At 34.4% G+C, this 8874-nt stretch overlaps 1 protein-coding gene across 1 annotated transcript in view; it reads left to right on the top strand.

Annotated features, from left to right (window-relative positions):
• LOC106471442 (cAMP-dependent protein kinase type II regulatory subunit-like) overlaps nt 1-8874 on the top strand; it is a gene marked incomplete at its 3' end in the record, with an annotated part of 59116 nt that overhangs the window by 863 nt on the left and 49379 nt on the right. The gene's annotated exons all lie outside the window — the stretch shown is intronic.

Genomic DNA, 8874 nt, shown 5'->3' on the forward strand with positions numbered 1-8874 from the left:
AAGCCGTTTCCAGCCATTATTGGTTTGTTGTTGTTGTTGATATTTATAATTTATGGTCAATCTGCTTGTCTTTGCCTTTTTTGTATAACCTAGTTGGATATTTTTCTAATTCGTCGATGGTAACTGCTTATCTGTTAATTAATTAAAAAAATATTTATAACTGTTGTTTTAGAACGTGAATACTGGTACTTTTTGTTGTTGTTTTAACGTTCTGCCGTGCTCCCCTGGCATTCCCGTTTTCCTGCACCATTATGCTGCACCACACGATAAACTATTTGACAGGGAAACGCGCTTCAACTTTAGTTCGATAAACCACGCGACTTAAATAACCTCGTTCTCAGACGTGTGGTTAAGGCGCACTATGTTCAGACGAATGTGAGTTGTAACACCAACTTCTCAAGAATGAATTGGTTTGACATCTTACTTAGTTATTTCAATCTACCAAGTTTGTTTTCGTGATAAATACTCTACACAAAGCTAAAAAATTGTAAATCGTTAATCAATCAGATATGCAGATAGAAGAGGAACTTAATCATGTTAAAAAGGAATTTAACCAAAATAAAAAGTGTAAACGATGGTTCACCTTAAACTTACTCTGTATTATGCACGGTTAAGCCTTGAAGTATGTTATTTGATTCCTAATATGTGGCAAAAGGTATCGGATTGGAATGTAGGATAGCTGGTAAGGAATTTATAGTCTCCTAAGCAGTAGGTTTGAGAAAAAGAAAGTGCTTATTTTGACCGATAGGATGTTGTTGATAATTGTATAACAATTTTAGAATTAATAAAAACATGGATAAATAATAGAGCAATAAATAAATAAAACGAGTAATTTTGAATCTTTCATACTTCTTTATGTTGCCGTTGAAGTGCACAAATAACTACATTGAAGTGCACAAATAACTACATTGAAGTATACAAAGAATTACATTGAAGTGCACAAAGAACTACATTGAAGTGCGCAAAGAACGACATTGAAGTGCACAAATAACTACATTGAAGTGCACAAATAACTACATTGAAGTATACAAAGAATTACATTGAAGTGCACAAAGAACTACATTGAAGTATATTGAAGTGCATAAAGAACTACATTGAAGTGCACAAAAAACTACATTGAAGTATATTGAAGTGCATAAAGAACTACATTGAGGTGCACAAAAACTACATTGAAGTATATTGAAGTGCATAAAGAACTACATTGAAGTGCACAAAAAACTACATTGAAGTATATTGAAGTGCATAAAGAACTACATTGAGGGGCACAAAATACTACATTAAAGTGCACAAAGAACTACATTGAAGTATACAAAGAACGACATTGAAGTATACAAATAACTACATTGAGTGCACAAAGAACTACATCGAAGCGCACAAAGAACGACATTGAAGTATACAAAGAACGGCATTGAAGTGCACAAAGAACTACATTGAAGTGCGCAAAGAACGACATTGAAGTATACAAATAACTACATTGAGTGCACAAAGAACTACATCGAAGCGCACAAAGAACGGCATTGAAGTATACAAAGAACGACATTGAGTGCACAAAGAACTACATTGAAGTGCGCAAAGAACGACATTATGGTGTACAAAGAACGACATTGAAGTATATAAATAACTACATTGAGTGTACAAAGAACTACATCGAAGCGCACAAAGAACGGCATTGAAGTATACAAATAATTACATCGAAGCGCACAAAGAACGACATTATGGTGTACAAAGAACGACATTGAAGTATACAAATAACTACATTGATGTATACAAAGAACGACATTGAAGTATACAAATAACTACATTGATGTATACAAAGAACTACATTGAAGTATACAAAGAACTACATTGAAGTGTACAAGGAACTACATTGAAGTATACAAAGAACTACATTGAAGTATACAAAGAACTACATTGAAGTATACCAAGAACGACATTGAAGTATACAAAGAACTACAATGAAATGTGGAAACTAATAACTCTTTACTAATTTCTTTAGTGTCCTGAATAACAATTATGTTGATGAGGGCTTACTTGTTTCTTTATATAAGAAATAAACCAATTTGCTTTAGATCATTACGTAAGTAAGAACTGACAAATGACACAAAGACGTATATGATTTATGATATCGTGTGTGAAAGTCTTACTCTCAATAAAAGGCAGTTCGCTCTTAACTCAAAGTACTTTCAGGTAGTGGTATATATACCCAATAGGATAGATAAATATAGGTATAAGCACAACTGACGTGTGTTATATTTCTGTAGCTATTAGTGATACTTATCCTATATCACTATGCGTTATAAAGTTTGACAATCACATAGATTATCTAATACAACCTTATAGCCGAGCTTAGCCCGATAAAATTTTTTACAGTGTTACCATCAATGTGATTTCAATCAATCTTGATACAGAATGATAAAAACCCTATAACCTGAGCGATTTGGAAAGGGGAACCTTTCTTCTTCAGGGGCAAACTGGGAATCGATGGTGTAATCGATTGAGTGATATATAAAGAGGGGTTGAGTGACGTCATAAAGGTCATCTGGTCTTCCAGGAAATGGTTTAGTTTATTTTTCCATGTACTGTTGTAAGTGTGTTCCTTTTCCGGTACAATGTAGCCGGCGACGAGAGAGTTATGTAAAAAGGTGTTAGGGATACTTTGCTTTAGAAATGTTTAAACAATAAATAAATAAAAGTATACTTAAGTGTTTAAGTAAAATAAAGGTGACACCTGGAGACTTATTAAAAAAGAGGTGTTAAGCTAATTGATTTCTACAAACAGGTATGGGAAATTATCTTAAAGAGATAGTAAGTTTTAGAAAAATTAGGGTTCACGCTACATGAAAGAAATAAGCAAAGAATAAAAGTTGTTTTTCTGACAGAAATGAAACCCAATGATCGGAGATCACTGATTCCAGGTTCTAGATTGATTCCACAAGGTTTCAATGAAAATATGAGTGAAGGGACAGATTGTGGTGTCATCATCTTTGATACAGCTATAGTGATTAAAATGATCCTTAACTATTTGAATTTTTTTTTGGATAACTTCTCCTATGGTTGACATAGCTGAGCCGATGAGGGCTGATATTCAGGGGAAATCAGTCCTAATTAGTGGTGTTATTATTTGTACTTCTTGAAATGTGAGTTTACATTACAATAAATAGGCCCTGCAATCAATGCGAGGGACAGAAAGTTGATTTATAGATAAGGTAGTTTATATGCTTTACATTACAATAAATAGGCCCTGCAATTAATGCGAGGGACAGAAAGTTGATTTATAGATAAGGTTGTACAGCATCAAACGTTTTTTTTTCTCTGTAAAAATATAAAGTTGGACGAACATACTAGCTTCATCACACACCAGATGACTGTAAACACTACATCATTATTGGTATACAGTGACGTCACGTTTCTAGGCCTTAAAGACATTCGAAAGCGTTTTTTTTTCTTCATTCACTGAAGTAGCATATAAATTACATGTTCAATAAATGGGACCATTTCCCTCTCAAACGTCAAGGATAGTTTTCAAAGTAAAAAAAAAAAACGTGTGATAAATGTAATGAATATATTAGTCATCTTTCAACAAAGAGTCAAATACTGTATTCCGTAAGTTTTCCATGCATTTTTCAAACTTATATTTCTATAACATTTTTATTTCGTCCACGAGAGCATCTTTACTCGTAACTGGTTAGAATTTCAGCAAATAACTATGAATATATACAGCTTATCAATGGTAAGTGTACACTCCCGGAGAATATAAAACGACCATATAAAACGTTATATGCAAATAACCACGACTTGTAATTACAGGTCTAGCTCGGTCAAGACGACGGAAAATACACAGCAATGCCACGAACACAAGTATCTCGGGAATTAACTGTATTTTCACAAAATCGCACAGTGGATCAATGGAAGAGTGATCAAAGTCAGCAGGAGATCAGTCTGTCACTTGAAATACCGCTGTAAACACTATATATATGTGACAATGTAGTTCCATTGATGGTGAATAACAACAGTTTCTGCACAGCCTGGGGGCCCGAAAATCGATAGGCCAGATCTGTAGCTACGAATAGAAGTGTTAAAAACTGAAACCTTTTAAAAGTAACTTACTAACTGATCCTACTGGGTTGATTTCTGGCCTCAGTCTGTGAATAATAATAAAAACTCGCTTTTATCTAGAACTCGGTTCATCATTGGTCCTAGCTAAGATCTTAAACTGGTTGGAATAGACGCATTCTCTTAGGGCAAGTTCAAATACTCTCGACGTAGTAGCGGTTTAAAAATTCGCATGTTATTTTATATGAGTTAAACATTTTTTTAAATGGATCCGATACAGCCTTACTGAAAGCAGGGATAGGTAAATGTATAAACTAAATTTGATGAATATAATGCAGAAATGTGGTCTTTAAATCTCACAAAAAAATATATTTGGGCGACAATTAGATTTAAAAGCACACCTTAACTCTATCTGAGGATATAACCTTTGAAGAATATTTTTAACTGATTTTTAATAAAGAATATTTACCAATATATGAAGAGGTAGTAACAAGATATTTGGGAACTTTAAATGTACGTGTTTTACATCGCTTATTCACGAACTTGTTCGTAGAACAATCTTACGATCTTATCTTTGATTATTCAAAATATGCTTTGAGTGGTATTGAAAATAGTTTTTAGCCCAGGATTTAAAAATTCAGTATCCAAATAGGCTTAAGTTTGAAGATCATTTTGTATAGTTTGAATAATTTTTGCGATCATTGTCTGCTCGCCCTTTCAGCCGTGGGGGCGTTATAATGTCAATCCCACTATTTGTTGGTAAAAAGAGTAGCCGAAGAGTTGGCGGTGGGTGGTGATGACTAGCTGCCTTTCCTCTAGTTTTACACTGCTAAATTAGGGACGGCTAGCGTAGATAGCTCTCGTGTAGTTTTGCGCGAAATTCAAAACAAACAAATAAGCGATCATTGTTACATCACCCAAGTTGGTCTAATTCAAATGAAATATTAAGTAAGGTGAGAACGCCAATTAGTGGTATACTGTTGATTTCTTTCAATAATAATACTTGTGGATATAGAAGATTTCTAAATTTTAATTTAGAGGAATTAACAGCTTTGAATAAAAAGGATGGTTTTGTTATTTCTAAATCTGACAAAGGAAATGGTATTGCAAATTTGGATAAAGACGAATATTTAAGAAAAGCTGAATATATTTAAATGATTCAACTAAGTTTGTAAAGTTACACCGTGATATTAATGTTGTTAGGTAAGCCACATTTCAGAGAAAGGACAATATTATTAATAAAAACCAGTATTCGACTAGTAGACCTGAAAGTGTTACAACACATGTGCAAGTGTGTTTCAACACCATTAAAAAGTATATTCATAGCATGGTCAACAATGGTAGAACGTTTAAACGGAACACACTCCTCACTCCAGTCACTATCGTACGTCTCGACAACAATGGACATCGCAGATACTATCACTCCCTTCTGCCTCTTGGGATATTATTTTTTCTTCTCATGATTGCAGATCTGAACGCTGTGTGGTCAGGGAACGCATCTTAGTTTGGTGATCAACTTTTCAGGAACTCTTTGAACCATCTGCTAACCACGAGAAAAAGATTTGATTTGACCTGTTATGTTTTGAATTTCGCGCAAAGCTACAACACGAGGGCGATCTGTACTAACCGTCCCTAATTTGGTAGTGAAAGACTAGAGGGAAGTCAGTTAGTCATTACAACCCACAGCCAACTCTTGGGCTACTCTTTTATCAACAAATAGTGAGAATGACAGACACATTATAACGCCCCCACGGCTGAAAGAGCGAGCATGTTTGGTGGGACAGGGATCCGAACTCGCGACCCTCAGATTGCGGGTCGAGAGCCCTAACCACGTGGCCATGCCAGAACCCGACAAATAATGTCAGCATTCCTGTTATGCTGTGGGTGCCGTTCATGCAACTGGATGATTACATCTGATGATAGACGAAGAGAGGTTACTGCTATTTCATACATCGTAGTTCTATCCGTCTATGCTAAGGATGAACTTAACATAAAAGGCAGTGTTTTGATGAAAGATGGGACTCCTTCTCATTCACCCCGAGTCACGAAATCATTGCTTCAATGTTTGGCGTTACTACTCTCTCGTGTCCGGGATAATCATCAGATATAAACCCTACCGAGCACGTGTGATCCAGTTTTGATTGTTTCCTCGGGAAAGCATCGCAAACAACTATTGTTTAGGGAAAACTTCATCAACATTCTTCACCATATAAGATGTTTTTGGCTTTGGTGTTGTAAAGGGCAGGTTGAATTACACTAATAGTAGTATTTTACCCTTTGCTTCATGTTTGTTCATTTAATAAATTAGTATACTTTCTGGAGTGGGTGTTTAATTAGACATTGATAAGGCTGTGTACTGAACTTTGTTTGTCAAAATGCTAGCACGTTAATATTCATTAACACCAGGTTTAAAAATCGAAACTTACCAGGACCTGTTAGTACGAAACAACAAGTTTACATAACGACGTTTCACCTGTCAAAATTGGGATCATCAAGTGAATACAAATGTATAGTTTTATTGTGTTTCATCATATTAAAGTGGGATCGTCAGCTGGTACACACGAACATACACTTTTGTTGTGTTTCATCATATTAAAGTGGGATCGTCAGCTGGTACACACGAACATACACTTTTGTTGTGTTTCACCATGGTAAAGTGGGATCGACAGGTGGTACAGGAACGTTTACTTTTGTTGTGTTTCACCATGTTAAAGTGGGATCATGATGTGGTACAAAAACGTATACTTTTGTTGTGTTTCACCATGTTAAATTGGTATTGTCAGGTGGTACAGAAACGTATACTTTTGTTGTGTTTCACCATGTTAAAGTGGGATCAACAGGTGGTACACAAACGTATACTTTTTTGTGACAGTTTAGACGTACGATAATGAAAAACACTTTAAAACAAATGTCATATGGACTTTTGATTTTTTAAATGAAAAATATCTTCTTTGTTTTTTATGTTAGTAGTAATTTCCTTACACAAAAACAAAAACATTTATGTTGGATTTGCAAATACAAATACTAAAGAATTACCTGTACTGATACCTTCAGTTTAATCATAATAATGTCCGATGGATTTAAACTTAGCTTCAGGAGTAGCCTAAATCAATAACCGATTTAAAGGAAACGAGTTAATAAAAAAAATTAAAGCAATATATTCACAAAGAAGAATTTCACTGAATTAGAAACATATATAAAAACTCACTACTCCAGTTTTAGCATTACACTCCAGCCATTTAGAAGAAACGTGTTTTGTTTTATTGATAGGGTATCGTGTTTAGTGTATGGACATCGAATACACAGGCTAAGATATTCTATAAATCAAAGATTTGTTTGTTCGTTTGTAGTAAAGCACAAAGTTACACAATGGGCTGTCTGTGGTGTGTCCACCGTGAGTATCAAAACCCAGTTTTAGCGTTATAAGTTCGCACATATACCGCGAGTGAAAGAAGATTCATAAGCTAAAACAGTTAGAACATTCTTTCATTATGTAATATTTTAAAACATTACATACACAGAGATATAGCGCCACAAGGGATTTAAATTGATAAACGAATTGAGCTTTCAAACTTTTCTATGTAATTTAATATTATTATTATATATAGATCTTAATTCTGTGAGTTGGTTTTACTAGATAACCATTACATCCGGCTTAACGTGAAGTATCAGTTTAAATTTCTTAAATAATAGTTAGCAATTAATAACAAAGCATAATTATCTCAATCCAGAGGCGTAGTCAAGGGGACCCGGCCCCCTGAAATTCTAGGCATACTGACCACATATTATGTTTTAGTTCTTATATAATAAATTCGTTTTGTATCACTTAGTAGAAAAATAAAACTTATATAAACACTATTACATTTGATTTAATTTAATGATTATTTTATTGAAAATTTAGATCAATTTCAGCTTTTTAATTTATTGGCCCCCTTAAATTTGTCTGCCCCCACCCCAGCCCACCCCGAGTGGAAATCCTGGCTATGCTACTTTCTCTATCTTATTTAAATACTAACATAAAATACCCACGCTCCGGAGCTGCGGGATTCTAAGGTCTCCTCATGATTCACAGAGGTCTCAGTGTACCAGTCAAGCGCCTCCATTATCTTAATTACTTCTATAGCTACCCCAGTGCAGCAATTCTTTAATTGATTTGTCTGTTGCCATTTCCCGAACTTAATTGAATTCAACTCTTTTTAAAAGGAAATAGTTTTAATTTAGCTTCTCAGATTCGTTTTTTCTTCCTTTTCTCCAATATTCTCTAATTTATATTTTTCTTCCCGTTGTTTGTTGCCTTTCCCAAACTTAATTCAATTCAACTTTTTTTAAATTCTCAAATTTGTATTTTTATTCCTATATTTGTGTTGAGAAATATTATTTGGCAGAAAACCTTTGTATGTTGTTCATTCAATAAGTAAGATTTAGAAAAAAAATTGATACTTTTTATAGACCTTCAGGAAGCAGCATTATGGGGCTTAAGGGCAAAAAATTGGCCGAAAGTTTTATGAGTCAAATCTAAAAGATATTACTCATGTGCACATTCTCAGAATCCCCTTAGTATGTGTAAAAGTTTCAGGTCTCTATGTTTTTCCCTCATAAAGCTATGGAGGTCCCAGACAACACAGCAAGGCTCTTTTACTATTATAGATTTCGTCTTAACCCCCTAAAAACACTATTCTCTAGTTTATTTTAGTTGTTGAAACAACTTAGTTATTGTTACTTGTTTGTTTGTTTTAGAGCAAAGCCACATTGAAATTCGGTGACGAGGAACCCACTTTGAGACTAATAATGGCTGGAGACGGCTTGAATGGGGAATGAAGA

The sequence above is a fragment of the Limulus polyphemus genome, unplaced genomic scaffold (genome assembly GCF_000517525.1).
Source record: "Limulus polyphemus unplaced genomic scaffold, Limulus_polyphemus-2.1.2 Scaffold4627, whole genome shotgun sequence".
Taxonomy (NCBI): Eukaryota; Metazoa; Arthropoda; class Merostomata; order Xiphosura; family Limulidae; genus Limulus; species Limulus polyphemus.